At 43.8% G+C, this 17357-nt stretch overlaps 1 protein-coding gene across 29 annotated transcripts in view; it reads right to left on the bottom strand.

The window, feature by feature from the left end:
* PRRC2C (proline rich coiled-coil 2C) overlaps positions 1-7482 on the bottom strand; it is a 121733-nt gene extending 114251 nt beyond the window's left edge. For 16 of the 29 annotated variants that reach the window (XM_008162850.4, XM_008162858.4, XM_042858038.2 and 13 more), the window contains exon 1: positions 7321-7466. The gene's annotated coding sequence lies outside the window, so the exon portion shown is untranslated. Of the gene's footprint in view, positions 1-5670; positions 5753-7105; positions 7203-7320 lie in introns of those variants that run through there. The other 13 variants (XM_065554667.1, XM_008162853.4, XM_065554673.1 and 10 more) reach the window with 8 other exon arrangements.
* Positions 7483-17357: the final 9875 nt, after the last annotated feature.

Raw genomic sequence — 17357 nt, 5'->3', positions numbered from 1 at the left:
CTACACATCCTTAATTGGAACTCAGCAACTTACATTTTGAATTTTATTCTTGAAGCAGCGAGAAGTCAAACAACTGGGGGGGGAAAAAGAACCTTTTTCAAGAGGTTCTTCGCCACTAACAGTCTTCTGACAGGGTGGATAAAAAATGATTTTTTGATAAAATGCTTTTTGAGGAAAACCCTATCTAAAGATGTATCTTAATTAAAACTACTATAGTTCAAAGATATCTCATCATGGAATAGGGATTATAAATTCTAATTCTATGGTATGAGACAATATATTCATGTAATTTTTAAGAAAAGTTTTGTAAATGAGTTCCAATAGTTTTAGGGACCCAATCTTATGGGATTCCAGGGGCTTCTGTATAGATTTAGGTTAATCTTCTTATCTACCCAATGGGACTCAGTGCTCAGTCTAGAAGATACTATGAGATATGCTTAGTTTTGCAGTTCTCAAACATTGGATTTGTCTCTCCAGAGATAAAATGCTTGTTAACAGCAAAAAAAATTCTTTTAAATAAATAAATAAATAAATAGGTGACAAATAACAGACCTCAACCCTATTGTCCCTCTGCAAATTTGTGTACACAGAGTCAATCCCTTACCTCTCTAAAAGTGCAAAGTTTCAAAAAATTCAATTAATAGAAGAAGATTGTTGGCGACGGAATAGATCTGGACAAGGAGAAGAAATCTGGAGATAAATGTGAGAAGGGAGGGAAAGACAGTAGAAACAAAAGTGAAACTGTTTGAGCAGTATATTCCAGAAGTCTTGTGGCCTGAGTGTAGCCTTCATTGATTTGAGATCTAGCATACCATTCTCTCACTAGAAGGGAAAATCTATAATGGCAGCAGGCTGTAAAAGAGAGACAGTTTGGGAATAAGAACCATTTCTGAAATATATGTTTGCTGAAGATGTTTTAAAGAAAGTCACACCAATGAACTGGTTGAAGTCACTTAAGCACTTGGATTCAAGAGACTGTTGAAGTGATAATCTCACTTTTAACAGCAATAACTTCTTCTGCTGGTGTAGAAAGTTCCTTTGGACTAATTCATTCCAAATTGAGAAATCGTTTGGGACCTGAAAAAGCAGGAAAGCTTGTTTTTCTTTTCCAGATTATGAACAAACAGGAAAATGAAGGTGAAGACGACTGAGTTAGCTGCAGAAGCCAATATTTTAAGTTTCTCATGTTGACCTGGCTGACATATTTGATTTAATTTCTGTTTGTTTTTTAATATTTCATTTAAACTATTTTAGTTAACAATTTTAACAAAAACAAACCTGATTTTAAAAAACTTGAACATTTAATTAACTTCAAAAATTCATGTTTGTTTTGTTAAAATATTATGTTTGTTGTTGAAGTAAAAAAAAAAATCCAGAATACATAACGTTGTTGTTTTAGTTAAATAAAGCAATTTAAATGTCTGTCTGGTGATGTTCTCCTAACACAGCATGGCAAGAAAATCCTCCAAATAGTAATGATTAAACTGTTGAATTGGAGATAGTTTACCTCCCAATGACTTCATAAATATCTGCTTTAATTACTTTTGGTAAATGAAATAACCAATCATTCATTTTCTGATACAGCTGTAAAACTAATCTGAAAAATTTTCAAAATAAATCACCTTCAAAATGCATAGTGTGCCTTCTAAAAATGAAACCTACATCCATCTCTGAGTTGTAAAGAATATGTATTAAGGTTATAACAACTAACAAGAATACACTTTTATGTAGAAATCCATGATTAAATCGAGTCTTCCTGACTAGTGATTTAAATAATGATTTAAATCAAATCCACCCTGTCTTCTGAAAAACTGAAGTTTAATTCACCAAATGGAACTGATTTAATCTCAGCAGACATTTATATTTTGCATTTTAAATACTGATACAAATATTTAACTTAAATTAAGGTAGTACGAGAAAAATACTCTAGATATATTCACTTATAAAAGTTTCTTAAACTATTAGTTTTGCAAATATACTGTAAACTGGTTATCTCTAGACCTTTGTGCTTTTAGTAAAAAAAAAAATATACAGACAAAAGGAAAAGTATTAAAGGTCACGTGATTATCTATTTTTTTTCTTTTCTCTTTTTTTAAAGCTGGGCTTGTGCCTTTTTTTGCTACTTTATGATGCATGAGGAAGGCCTGAAAGGGTTTGCTTGCCTTTTTTTTTTTTTTAAGTTAATTTTTCTAAGCAAGCAAAAAAGTCAGGAATATCACAGGGGCTTGTTGTGATGCAATGATAATGGGACTCTGCAGAGGGTTCCAGGTGAAGATAGTTGGGTCTCAGACAGAGGGGTGAGGGGGAGGGGGGGGGCTAGAGCTCAGCATGGGGGCTGGGGGAGTAGGACTCAGAGGGATGGGGATCCAGATGCAACTGGTTGGAGCTCAGTGGGGTGGGGATCTAGGTGCACGTGGCTCATTGGGGTGGTCCAGGTGCAGGGGGAGTTGGGGTCATTGAGGGGTGAGGCTTGGCAAGAGGGTCTAGGCATGAGGGGGACTGGATGCATGGGGGTTGGGTGGATGCGGGAGCAACTCCCTACACAGGGATCCCTCCCCCTGCAGCAGAGGAGAAATGGCTGCAGGAAGCAGGGGGAGTTTTCAGAGCTTCCTGCAGCCAGGGGTGGGTCTGACCCGGCCCTGGATGCCATGCAAGGGAAGAGGAAGTCCCGTCCTCCCCAGCCCAGCCTAGCAGCTGAGGCGGGCACAGGGTAGGAGCCACCAATCAGGTCTTCCTCTCCCCTCCTGCCCCACAGTGATTTACCTCTCTGCCAGCTGCCCTGAGCACCCAAAACATACTGTTGGGAAGGGTCACATGACCGCTTTTGTGGCTTCCCCATCAGACAGTAATTTTTCTGCAAGGAAGCAAAGAAATCTGCGGGGGATAAATTCTGCGCATGCGCAGTGGGACATAATTCCCCCCGGGAGTATAATGTAAAAACACAAGCAGGAAAACAAAACAAAAAAATCAGACCTTCTTCAGTCATAAAATATCAAAAACTGACAGTCTGTTTTTTCCCTTGCATGGGTATCTTTTAAGACTTGTTTTACACATACCTTGGACACAAAGGTACAGTGTTTGCTTCTGACCTGTGTTTTTGCACTTGTAGTCTCATTTTGCCATGAGCTAAGAAAGGACTAGATTAAATTTAAAGAGTACAAATTATAAAAAACTCAATATGCGTTAGCGCAATCTGTAACTAACAGTTTATAAAGAAACGCTAATTAAAGTTATGTAGTACCTGAGGTATTAATAAAAACAGTAGTTTATTTGTTAGTTTGTACACTATAGATATTGAAACTGTTTTCATCTCTGCATATTACAGTATCTTTGTACTTTATTACAATTTCTATCTCCATCTTCTGCTCCTTGTGTATTTTTGAACTCTTATGCTGTCACAACTATTTTTTTTTCTAGTTTTACAAACCTATCCAATGTTCATCTTTTTTCACACCTTTCAACTGTGTTCTTTTCTGACCTGTTTTTGTCCATGTTATAGCGAATACATTATAAATTCTGTGTCCGGATCTATAAAACTAAAACTAAGGGTTGAAAAAATTACAGGGAAAACAGAATGGACTACTAAAGCCTTAGGTCAATACAAACAATGAGCAAAGTTTCTACCAGTAAGCAACATGGTAATTCCATGATGTCAAGTCCAGCATCCATCCCTAGCTAATGGAAATGGGGAAGGTGTTATCAGGTTACTTTTCTCTTATACCCTGCTTGAAGACTCCATCATTTACAGCAACCACTGGATTCAAGGTGTCTGATAAATTTGAAATTCCTCTCCTTCTTACCCAGGTTTGTTGCTAGAAGAGAGAAAGAATTCTCTCAACCCATAACTCTAAAGTCTCATGGCTAGTGTGAGGGCTTCTTCCCCCTCAATATCTCCATCATCTGGTCTTTTCATCTTCATATCACATAACTCTGTAGCCTAGACTAGGTAAGTCTACATAAGGTAGCTTATGTCAACCCAACTACGTCAGTGTCTCCACTACAGACTTGCTCTCTCGCCTATATAAGTGCCCAATTACACCATCATAACAACTCCATCTCCTTGAGAGGCATAGGGCTTTGTCTGTGTAGTTAGGGCAACACAGTGTCTGTGTAGACACTGCATTCCTTACATGGGCTGTTGGCTGTCATTCTTGTCAATTTCACGGTTCCTGGAGCCATAAAATTGACAAGAAAGTCGGCTATGGAGCCAGACTGCTGTCTGGTCTCCACTCCAAACTGGGCTGCCACCCAAGCTCCCAGCTTGGGCTGCTGCCCGGGCTCCCCACTCCGAGCGCTGCTGCCCCCAGGTCCTGGATCCCCACTGGAAGCACAGCAGCTGACCGGACTCTGGGTGGATCTACCTGCCAGAGGCGAGAAGCCCCAGGTGGCTGTCCCCCTAGTCCTGGCTGGGAGCAGGGAGGCAAGAAGCCCCAAGGGAAAGCTGGGCTCCAGTGCGGAGCTGCACAGAACTGAGAGCTCTGGCTCTCAGCCCACCCCAGTGCCCCTCTTCAGTCGGTGAAAGCGCTCCTAGTGCGCCACGGACAGAAGGAGGGTAGTGTGAAAGTGGCCGCTGTAAATCAACCTAAGACAAGTCGATTTAAGACTGTAGTGTAGACTTGCCCCAAATCTTTTGTCCAGGCCCTCATAACAATTACATAGAGCTTTTTTATCAGATCTCAGAATGCATTCGAAAGGTACAGTCCTCAAAGCATCACATTTTATCTATCATACTAAGGACTTTACAAAAGTGGTAATCTACATTTTACAAATTAAGAAAATTAGGCAGTGCACTGACTGGGTACACTCAAGGCCACAGCATGTCAGAACACAGGTGATGAGTCCCAGTCTCCATCTAGATATTAGACTATGCTGCCTCCCATTTTAGCTCCATTGAAATCCATTATAAATATACCTCCTTAAAAGGTAAGTGGCATCTTTTAATGTTTATCATTAACTGATCACATCAGAGAACGTGCTGCACTCCATGACACAAACCATTCTTTTGTCAAAGGCATACTAAGTCCTAAGAACTGAAAATGTTCATTTCTTAATTCAAAGAACAACACTGAGTAACAAACATACTATAATGCCCCTATATTAAGCTTGATAAAAAAAAATGACATTTTACTCTGCACATCATAGTATGGAAAGAAAAACTGAGAACTGACAAGCTTCTAGCAGCACAGATATTAAAGGTGACCTGCCAGGGGAATAAAATTAATTTTGTGCCCATTTTGCTTCTCTATTATGTAGGAAAGAGACTGGAAGGTTTCTTTCAAAAAAATTTTACATTAGAAATTCACATCTTGCCTACCCAGAAATTCTATAGAAGACTGAAGGACAAGTGGAATTATATCACACTAGATAAGAGACTGAAAACTAAACTATCAAGAGGGAAATGGAATTTTTAGTCTAACTGTTCAAAACTTTGTAGCTTATTTTTGCCAACACCTATTTGACTCAAATGCTTGAGAAACACTTGGGAAGGAAAAATGGACTTTGAATTAAGGGGTAAAAAACCTCCTATTACACATCTGAGACCAGAACAAACAGGGAAGATCTGTCTGGCATTCCTGTTATTTAACACAAAAACAACAATAAAAAAAAGAAAATCCACAGAATGTCACTGCCTTCACCCCACAAAAGTCCCCCTTCAGACCTTTTTCATACCTTCCACTCTTTTCTTCATGAATTCCTATTTCCCTTTGTAAGTCTCCTTTAAAAACTCAAGTCTGGAATCCTCTGGGACAGGCTGGACAGGGGCAATGGGATAATGAGAAACACACTGGAACAGCATGTATATTGGACAACACTTTTGACTACAGACAGGGATGCTTCCTCTTGATTAATCAGCAAAGAAACATTGTATTTTCTTGGAAAACTGTTGAGCTGTGGCTACAATTAATTTTTGCCCCCAAAATTTCCAGCCATTGCTTCCCTCAGTGGTGACTCCCAGAATGCTTAATGTAGACCAGCAGCAGGTCTAGACAACACCATGTTAAAATGCCAGCAGCCTCCTGGAACAATGTCTACACTTGCACTCCTACTGCTGCTAACAATGGAATAAACAAGACTTTAACTTCAGAATAAAACGTAGCTCACTAAACAAAATAATCCTGCAATGTCTGCTCACCCTATTCACCTCAAGAATTATGAGTACAAAAATGTCAGTGTCTCATCATAACCTAGACATTATAAGGCATAGGACCTTGGAAATAATAGGCTAGTATCCCATAATAAAGACATAAAATTGGAATAAAAACTGCAACTACAAACTAACATCAACTGCATTAAGTACATAGCCCATGCCTTCCTGTATCTTGACCATTGAAATATTTTTAGGGTTAGAAGAAGAAAGAGATAAGATAACTAAACTGCATTGACCAGAAAGACCCTCTGATGCCCCATGCCTCCAATCTTGCAACAACCCACTTGTGTGATCAGTTGCCTCAATAGGGAGGAAAAAAGCTCAGTTTCACCATACAATATTCCTGTACCAAATGCCTTCCCCTTCGTGGCTATTCATACAGCTACGGGTGAGCAGGGAAGAGATTCTACTTCTGCAGCGCCCCATAGAGCTCACAGTGCCTGCAAGGAGCAGGACCAATCGATCACTCTGGTCATGGAGCCAAGAGGAAAATACAGGCTCAACCCAACCCAACCCTGCCTCAAGAAGGGGAAGAAAAAAGGACCCATTACTCACTGCAAAGAAATAGGGACCCTTTGCTCAGCACCAGGGAGCAGCACTACGGGGCTGGGGCCCCTTCCTTCCGCCCTCCTCTCCCCCCTTACAAGCACTATAGAGCTGGGGTCGCTTCCCGCCCGCCCCGTTTCACCCTCCCCCGGAACAGCGCTATGGGGCTCGGGCCTCCTCCCCCCGCGCCTTACCTCACCTCCCCACAGAGCAGCACTATAGGCTAGGCCCCTTACCCGGCTCCCCCCCCCCCCCACTATAGGGCCGGGCCCCCTCCCCCACAGGAGAAAGCAAAAGAAGGCTAACGGGGAGCCTCCCCCCATCATCTCCTCCCGGGGAAGGTTTCGGGGAGCCCTCTCCCTTCTCCATACGAGCGGGCCAAACCCTCTCCCCTCAACGCAGCCCCTGTACCTCCACGCTCCCGCCACGCCGAGCGGAAGCGGGGCCCAGACGGAGCCCCCCGGGCCATGCGGCGCAGGCCGCTCTCATCTGACTGCCGCTCCCACCGGCTCCAGGGGCCGGGCCCGGCCCCGCCCGGCCGCGGGGGAAGCGGCGGCGAGCCCTCTCCCCTAAGGGAGGACCCTGCCGGCCAGCTCCCCTCTCCCGGCCCCCCTGCGGTCTCTTACCTGGCACGCAGCGTCCGGGGCCGGCGTTCTGGCCTGTACCCGGCTGCGGGACTCGGTGAGGCCGCTACCGCCGCGCGAACCGCCTCCACACAGAGGCCAAGATGGCGGGCGGCCAAGCCGGCGCCAACGGCGTCTGACCTCACCGCGCAGCGCCCACGCAACGCCGGTCACGTGATGCCCGGCTGCCGCAGTAGCCTGGGCGGGTTCCTACTCTCCGCGGAGCCGATAGCGCCACTTGCAGGAGCCTTCTGAAACTGCCCCTCCGACCGTGAGGTCACTCTAACCCCCGGGGGCACGTGGCTTTTGTTTCTCCAGGGTTCAGATATGTGTCTCTTTTGGGGTCAGCCCAAGGGAGATTGGAGAAGCTCCATATTCCTCTCTGGCCTTCCTGACTCTTGCAGGACACAGCAAAGTTTGCAAATCTCAGCAAATCTGAGGCCCGTGCTGGGCTTGTAATAAAGTTGTGCTGGTTGGATGCTGGGTTAGGAACTATCACACAGTCCGCTAGCACACCTTGGCAAAGAGCGGGTACACCCCCCCCCCCCCAGGTTATGCAAACCTGACTTACCCAAATCCGCACTTACGGAAAAAGTTCCGTAAGCTAGAAATAGGGGTTTTTTTGTTTATTTGCAGGTATATGTTTCCAACTTATGCAAAATTCGAGTTACGCAAGGCGTTCTGGAATGGAACACTTGCATAAGTCGGGGAGCGTCTGTATTGCCAGCTTGCCAACATCCAGGAATCAGGCTAAAAAAATCATGAGATTGGCTTCAAAATCACCAGATTTTAAAAATAAATGGGAAGTTCTTTCTCATTCCCCCCCTTTTATTTTCTGAGTTTGTGTATTGCACACAGGTTACATTTCCAATCTTTTCTCTGCAAGGACGAGAGCTAGAAAATAAGACCTGCTATACACACAGGGTATGTCTACACTGCAGTTAAAAACCTGCGGCTGCCCATATCAGTTGACTCAGGTTGGTGGTGCTCAGGCTAAGGGGTTGTTTAATTGCAGTGTAGACATTTGGGTTCAGGCTGAAACCTGGGTTCTAGGATCCTAGAGATGGGAGAATCCCAGAGGTGGGGTTGTAGCAATTAAATAGCCCTCGAGCCCAAGTCAGCTGACATGATGCAGCCATGGATGTCTAATTGCAGTGTAGACTTACCCACAGTTTTTCTACAGTATAGCTAATTTGGATTTTTTTTTTAAAGTATATATTTATACCAGTACAGCTAGTAGTGTGGAAGCTGTTATATTGGTGTAAAGGCACCATATAGCAGTATAGTGGATTCTCTTTCTTGTACAGGAATAATGTGTACTGATATAACTGAGCCCAAACAAGGAGGTTCTATCATGTAGTGGCCTACTGGATATAGCACTGGACTGGGACTCAAAATAAAGAGGCTATGTAGCGGGGTGATCACCCTGCTCATGCCCTGAAGGGCTTGACACAGCCCTGGGAGAGGGCTGGGGCGGGGAAAAGCTAGGCTGATTGGGGGAAAGCAGCCACAGGTGGGGCCACACCCCAATCAGGCCACAGCTGACCCTATACGAGGGCTGAGGGCCAGAAACTATGACACACTCTCTCACTAGCTTCCTGAGAAAGAAGGACCTGGCTGCCTGGTAGCTGAGAAGGGTACCTGAGGTGGAGCAGTGCTGGGGAAGGGCAGAGGGAGCTGGCCAGCTCCAGGCTAGTAAAGCCCCAGGCTGCAGGCCTTGCTAAGAAGGCCAAAATGGTACTGGGGCTGCAGGGAGGCAGCCCAGAGACAAGGAAAGGCAGCAGGTCCTAAACCCCTTGCCGATGATGAGTGGCCATTACAGACTGCAGTCTGCCCCAGTGAGCGGGGGCTAGATGGTGACTGGCAGTAGCCACTGAGGCAAGGTGGGGATAGAAGGTTGGGGGTTCCCCTGAGTGGGGAGACCCAGATTGTGGGTTATTGCTGGGGGCAGAACCCTGATGTAAAGGGTACCGGGGTCTGGGAGGGACATGGGGCCAGTGGCAGGCAAGACACCAGCCTGCAGAAGGCGCTCTGGGCTGGAAAGAGCTAATTCCCGAGATGGCCAGCAGGAGGCGCTGCCCCAGTGAGTCGATGCCCTGCCACAGGCTATATAAGAGAGAAACCGGTATAGCTAAAACAGTACTAGTATTGTGTGTAGGCAAGGCTCACTTTATTTTTAAAATGAAATATGAGATTATCATATAATTTTATCATGAGCTGTGGCTTTAAGTAAACTACCAAATAGAGTGAGATGCTGGCACTGCTGAAGAGAGCCTGTAAAAACTCTCATGAGGTTTGATGTTTTACTTTAAATCCCCAGGTCTTAGAGTCAAGTGATTACATATACAGACTTGCCAACCAAGAGCATTAAAAAATCATCAGTTGGACCATAAAATAAATCAGAAAACTGGTTTAAAAATAAGATTTAAATTTGGGGTCTTTCTATCTGCCTTCTGATGTTTGAGCTTTTAAGGGTCATATTGTCCAGATTTTCTCCGCAACCATGAGGGCCAGAAGTGTATTTTTTATTTATTTATTTATTTATTTATTATGAAAGCAGAGATTCTCACATAGACACAAGACTCCAAGAGCTGAGGCTATCGGAAAATACTGCAAGACTGATGCAAAAATTGCAAGAGTTGGCAAAACTGACAAGGTAAGTTTCAGACCTTTGGCGCTTGCTAAAGACTCAAAGGCCAGCAGGAAGATAAAAGGAATCCAAAATGTATTATTTAAAAAAATCTTATGATTTTTGTGGGGCCCGAATGATGAATTCTGAACATTTGGGGGTTGGCAATCCTTTAATGGGGCACCTGTACCACAGTAGTAATTTTCTGTAATATTTTTATGAACGATATACATGACAGTGACTTACTTGACTAGGGATTGGTTTCCGAGTGGTAGCAGTGTTAGTCTGTATCAGCAAAAAGAACGAGGAGTACTTGTGGCACCTTAGAGACTAACAAATTTATTTGAGCATAAGCTTTCGTGGGCTAAAGCCCACTTCATCAGATGCATGCAGTGGAAAATACAGTAGGAAGATAGATATATGCAGAGAATATGAAAAAATGGGAGTTGTCATACCAACTCTAACAAGAGTAATCGATTAAGGTGGGCTATTACCAGCAGGAAAAAAAAAACTATTGTAGTGATAATCAGGATGGCCCATTTCAAACAGTTGACAAGAAGGTGTGAGTAACAGTAGGGGGAAAATTAGCATGGGGAAATAGTTTTTAGTTTAATGACTCATCCACTCCCAGTCTATTCAAGCCTAATTTAATAGTGTCCAGTTTGCAAAAGTTTTTTTGTTGAAGAATTGCGACTTTTAGGTCTGTAATTGAGTGTCCAGGGAGATTGAAGTATTCTCCAACTGGTTTTTGAATATTATAATTCTTGATGTCTGATTTGTGTCCATTTATTCTTTTGCATAGAGACTGTCCAGTTTGGCCAATGTACATGGCAGAGGGGCATTGCTGGCACATGATGGCATATATCACATTGGTAGATGTGCAGGTGAACGAGCCTCTGATAGTGTAGCTGATGTGATTAGGTCCTGTGATGTGTCCCTTGAATAGATATGTGGACAGAGTTGGCAACGGGCTTTGTTGCAAGGATAGGTTCCTGGGTTATTGTTTTTGGTGTGTGGTTGCTGGTGAGTATCCTTGCAACAAAGCCCGTTGCTTGTCTAGGCTAACCCAAGGACTTTCCGATGCTGTGTTCCTGTTGACTGATAAATCCTACTCTGTTTTGAGAAGGCTGCCAGGTGTCACCACAAACACTTGAGGTGCATTGGTCATTGAAGAGTGAAAAAGTTTCTGACTAGGAGTCTTTCGCAGTTGGACTTGCTGGGCAGAGTTCATGGTGTGAAATGGGATGGCCTGAGTCTAGCAGCTCAGTCTTGGAGGTGTCAAATATCAGGGGGTAGCTGTGTTAGTCTGTATCTACAAAAACAACAAGGAGTCTGGTGGCACCTTAAAGACTAACAGATTTATTTGGGCATAAGCTTTCGTGGGTAAAAACCTCACTTCTTCAGATGCATAGAGTGCAAGTTACAGATGCAGGCATTGTATACTGACACATGAAGAGCAGGGAGTTACTTCGCAAGTGGAGAACCAGTGTTGACAGGGTCAATTCAATCAGGGTGGATGTAGTCCACTCCCAATAATAGATGAGGAGGTGTCAATTCCAGGAGAGTCTTGGAGGCGTTGAGGCCATGTGGCCTACCCTGAAGAAGAGTGGAACCCTAATGGGCATAGCATACTGAAGGCATTCCTCCAGCCTGTTTAAAGGCTGGAGAGTAGAACCAATCCTGTGGATCCATGGCAGTACCAAAACAGATTTAGGCCCTGCTTCTGCAAAGCTTATTTCAAGGCACATTACTCGTTTCACTCCCAAAATTACCACCATCCCACACAAATGTGGTGTCCTTACTTTGATTGTTGAAAATTCTTGACATCAAAAATAAAGACTCATTATTCTGAGATAACAAAAGGAGTCATTTACACAAAAGGAAACATAGAATATCAGGACTGGAAGGGACCTCAAGAGGCCATCTAGTCCAACCCCCTGCTCAAAGCAGGACCAATCCCCAGGCAGATTTTTGCCCCAGATCCCTAAATGGCCTCCTCAAGGATTGAGCTCACAACCCTGGTTTTAGCAGGCCAATGCTCAAACCACTGAGCTATCCCTCCCCACATTATTGTTTGGGTCTGCAGAGCTACATCTGGCTGCCCCAGGGCTATTCACCATGATCACTTCCTGGTCTTTCAAAGGCCATGTTTACAATACACGGTTTTGTTGACATAAGGCAGCTTACATTAACCCTGCAGCATTTTTCTTACTAATAATTATTTGAATTATGGTAGTGCTTGGAGGTCTCAGCTAGAGATTCAGGCCCCATTGTTCTAGCACTGCCCTAAACAGCTTGCGATCTACACAGACAAGACAGACAAAGGGTGGGAAGGGAAACAGAAGCACAAAGAGGTGAAGTGACTTGCCTAAGGTCATACAGCGATCCGTGACAAAGCCAAGCATAGAACCCAGAGTGAAATCCAGGCTCCATTGAATGGCAAAATCCCCATTGATTTCAATACAGGCAAAATTTCATCCTAGATCTCCTGACTACCAGGCTACTGTTCTATCCACTAGACCACATGGAGATCTGTGGCCCCACAAAGTCGTGAGCCCTCCTCATCAACCTCCTCCTGATGCTAACCAAGATGGCCATCTACCAGACCAGGGGAAAGAAGCATACCTTGGATTTCACCACCCAGTTACTTGTTGCAGAGTGTTCCCACCACCTTCCCAGTCCCAAATTTCCCCAAAATTGCCTCCCTGCACTGTCCACCTCTCTCACTGACCACTTACAGAAGTCATGAAGTTTGTTGTTCCTTTAAAGAGACAATACACTGCAGCTCATTAATTTAACTGGGGTTTGACAAACACTCTGATTCAATCACAGCACTGAGCTGGTTTATAGTAAAATTAAAACAAGGTCATTAAACAAAAAGCCATAGGTTTATATTCCAAGTACAAGGAATAAAGACAGAAAGGGTTACGAGGAAACAGAAGTAAGATATGCATCCAAGACTAAAACCTGCTTTAACAAAATAGGGTGTCTTGTTCAAAGAAGTGTTTCTCACCAAGTCTCTTTTCCACTATGGCTGACGAGACCCTCTGTCCAGGACCCAACACATGGAGCTCAAAGCGCTGGGCTTCTTTGACTCCTCAGGATAACTTAGGGGCTTGCTCCCCCTCTTTTCATAGGCCAGTAAACATTGGAAATGTATTCTTCTGAAACATATCTCCAGATAAAGTTCCTTTCCCTGCTGGGTGTGGATGCCATGCTGTCTGGTGAAGACTTCATGCTGTCTCTTCTCCCTGATGGTGATTTTTACAATGCCAATGATCTCTTCCCACAACCTCCAATACAAATGAATAGCCCACTGAATTTGGCCACACCTGGTTTGAGGTGTTGGCCTCTTTCCTTTGTCTGGAGAGAACCTGTTTATCAATTCCCCTGACCTACCTGATTTAAACATATTTTAGTCACATATTTCCAGTATATGTCTATAAAGTCTTTTGGGGGTTTACCATACATACATCATGCAAACATATTAATGATTGCTGAGTTGTTAGTTTTCCAATGATATATTACATGCCACCTTTTGGGTAAATATCATGACAACAGTTTGCCAACTGTCATTGGGGAACTTTTAGGGTCACATGGGTGCAGGAGTCTCTCCGCATGGTTCTCTTTGAAGGATCAGGGTCTTTGATTGTAAGCTCTTTAGGGCAGGGACCATGACTTATCATGTCTTCTGAGAAGCACCTAAATCACATTTTGGTGCCATAAAATAATGAATACAAATAAGAGCAATATTTTCATTATTTAGACTGAGGCAGCACCAATGTGTGTGAGGTCCTTTCTAAAGAGAGGAAGAGACAGGCCCTGCTCAAAGAACTTACAATCTAAAAGCAAGAAAATAATATGTTGAGGAATTCTAAATAATCTGCCAGTAAAAATGCATCAAAAAACCTGGGGTCCCATACATGCTCACATGTGTATTTCCCACCAGACAAAAAATACACTTTAAAAAACACATACCTTGCTTTTATTTGTTTTGCTTATTTTTACTCACGTAGATGGGAGAGGGAGCCGGGTGATTTGGAATTCTCATACTGTATCTGCTACTGAGGATGGTGGCTCCACCCACACTATAAATACCCACATGTCCAGAAATGGTCTCAACAGTTCTAGGAAACCATTTCAGAATTCAAAGTCAGTCTGCATGGCAGGGAGGAGGGCAAAACCTTTTAAGTGTCCATTGAAAGCTGTTCTTGAGCCTAACTAGCTCTCCTCAAGGGCTTTGTTGGAGGTGGCATTATGATGTCAAGATCCAATGGCCAGAAGTCAAGATCTAATGGCTGGAAGTTAAAACTAGACAAATTCAGATTGGAAATAAGGCACACATTTTTAACAATGAGGGTGATTAACCCTCATTGTATCAATTGATTGTATCAATTTACCAAGGGCTGAGGTGGATTCTCTCCATCACCGGTGATTTTAAAATCGAGATTAGATGTTTAGAAGATATGCTCTAGTTCAAACAAGAATTAGTCCAGTGACGTTTTATGGCAGTGTTATGCAAGAGGTCAAACTAGATGATCACAGAAGACCCTTCTGGCCTTACAAACTATGAATCTCTGCTGTTTCTTTTATGTAATTGAAGGAAACTGCCACAGGAAAGCAGGTCTCTTTAAAGAGATCAGGGACTAAAGTATTACCTTGTTTGTTTGTTTTGGAACAGCTGTATCCATTCTGCTAGGGCCCAATCATGCAGATTTGAGGGCCACCATCTTGACTGACACTAGGGATCTCCAGAGCTGAAAGCATAAGTGTCTACAGCTTGGGCCTTGAGCTAAAGAGCCAGGTTCTTTAACTGAGAGCTGTAACAGATATATAGCCTCTGTGGATCGGGATCCATTCCACACACTGACCAGGGGGTTACACAGATATTTACTGCCAGGAACGATGTTTACTACTTCTCATAGACATTGTCTTCAGTGGAGATTTAACAGGGTGTGAACTGCAAGTTTCCTCCGTAACATGCTTCACATTCACACCCTTCAGACCTGCCATACCACAAAGCAGTCACCAAACCTGAGGGAGAGGGCAGGCCTGGAGTTAGTTTATGTTATGTTTTGCTAACACCAGGTGACTGCAATGAAAATGCACAGCCACACCCAATAACAACAGTCATTGGTTAATGGTCCACCGATCCTTCCCAAAAGCCCCTGGGAACCAATCCCATCTCCTAATGTATAAAATGGGGAATAAGGACAACCCAGGGAATTATAGATCAGTCATCTTAACTTCTTACCCACAGAAATAATGAAGCAAATAAACAATCAATTTGTAAGTACCTAGAAGAAAATAAGATGATAAATAACAGTCAACATGGATTTGTTAAAAACAGATCACGTCAAACTGACCTAATATCCTTCTTTGACAAGGTAACATGCCTTGTGGATGAAGGGAAGCAGTAGATGTCATATCTTGCTTCTAGAAAGCTTTTGATACTGTCTCCCACGACCTTCTCATAAGCAAACTAGAGAAATATAGCCTAGACAAACCTACTATAAGGTTGGTATAGAACTGGCCGGAAAACCATACTCAGAGAGTATCAAGGATTCACAATCAAGCTGGAAGGGCATATTGTGTTGGGTCCTGCTGATTTCTGTCCTGGGTCTGGTTCTAGTCAATATCTTTATAAATGATTTAGATAATGGCACAGAGGAGTACACTGATTAAGTTTGTGGACAATGCCAAACTGGGAGGGGTTGCAAGTGCTTTGGAGGATAGAATTAGAATTCAAAATGATTCTGATGAAATGGTCTGAATTAAATAGGATGAAATGCAGTAAGGACAAATGCAAAGTACTCCACTTGAAAGGAATAATCCTTTGCACAAATACACAATAGGAAATGTCTGCCTAGAAAGGAATACTGCAGAAAAGGATCTGGCCGTTATAGTGGATCACAAACTAAACATGAGTCAACAATGTAATACTGTTGCAAAAAAAAGCAAACATCATTCTGGGCTTTATTAGCAGGAGTGTTATAAGCAAGACATGAGAAGAAATTCTTCCACTCTACTCAGCACAGATAAGGCCTCAACTATAGTATTGTGTCCTGTTCTGGACACCACACTTCAGGAAACGTGGATTGTAGTGAAGCAGAGTGGCCTCCTTCTGAGCCTAACGGAGAGGAACCACTCTCCACCCCCTGTTGGGCAGAGCTAGGCAAGTCCTGCCTCTGTGCCAGAAGCAGAGGGGAGGAACAGGAAGTAAAGGAGGTGAGGTCTCTAGCTCAAGTGGGCCAGAGCCAGGGAAGGAGTCAGATGCCTCTGCCTTGTGACCAGCCCCTGGACCAAGGACTGAGCTATGCCAATCTCTGACCCAGAGGAGAACCCCGAAGGAAGGGAGCTGCCGAGACTGCCACCAAGTGTGTACCCTGAGGAGCTGCCAGGACTTCTGCCAGACAATTACCCCATGGAAATTGGGGATCCATGAGCAACGGAGTCCTACAGGCAGGGGTAGGAAGTAGCCCAGGGAAGCCAGACATTAGTCTGGTTGTGTGGCCAGAAAATGAGTCAGTGTTTTTCAGTAACTGCCCTGCTGACATAGTGTTGGGACCACCCACCATTGTTAGAGGCTTGGGCTGGGACCTAGTGGAGTAGGGTGGGCCCAGGTCCCCTAGGGGGGATGGTGGCTTAGTCACCTGAGGTCAGCAGGCCTACTCACATAGGCTAAAGACTGCCTATTGCTCTGCCCACCCAGAGCCCCAGACGGTGTTTGCTGCCTGCTCCAGCATGAAGATTGTAGCTAAAGGATCAGAGTTCTTAGACTGTCAATTGCTGTCTGCCCAAGCCAGGAGGCCTTGGGCTAAAGACTGCTTGTTGCTTTGCCCGCCCAGAGGTTCAGAGCCCTAGCCTGCTAATTGACACCCTTACTGACATAGTGAGACAGAGTAGCCTCCCTTGGAGCCTGATGGGGAGGGACAGCCATAGAATCACTACATGGACAAACTGGAGAAAGTCCAGAGGAGAGGAACAAAAATGATTAAAGGTTTAGGAAACATGACCTATGAGGAAAGATTGAAATAAATGAGTTTGTTTAGTCTGGAGAAGAGAAGACTGAGGAGGGACATATTAGTCTTCAAGTATGTAAAAGGTTGTCATAAAGAGGAGGTTGATAAATTGTTTTCCTTAACCACTGAAGTCAGGACAAGAAGTAATGGGATTAAAATGCAGCAAGGAAGGTTTAGGTTGGACATTAGGAAAAACTTCTTAACTGTCAGGGTGGTTAAGCACTGAAATAAATTACCTAAGGAGGTAATGGAATTTCCACCACTGGAGGTTTTTAAGAACAGATTAGACAAACATTTGTCAGGGATGGTCTAGATAATTCTTAGTCCTGCCTCTGTCCAAATGAGTGTAAAATGCTACTAAAATCAGAATGCTAAAGATTTGCATCCTG

Source organism: Chrysemys picta, chromosome 8, assembly GCF_011386835.1.
Source record: "Chrysemys picta bellii isolate R12L10 chromosome 8, ASM1138683v2, whole genome shotgun sequence".
NCBI lineage: Eukaryota > Metazoa > Chordata > Testudines > Emydidae > Chrysemys > Chrysemys picta.
This window is presented reverse-complemented; position numbering and strand designations above follow the sequence as displayed.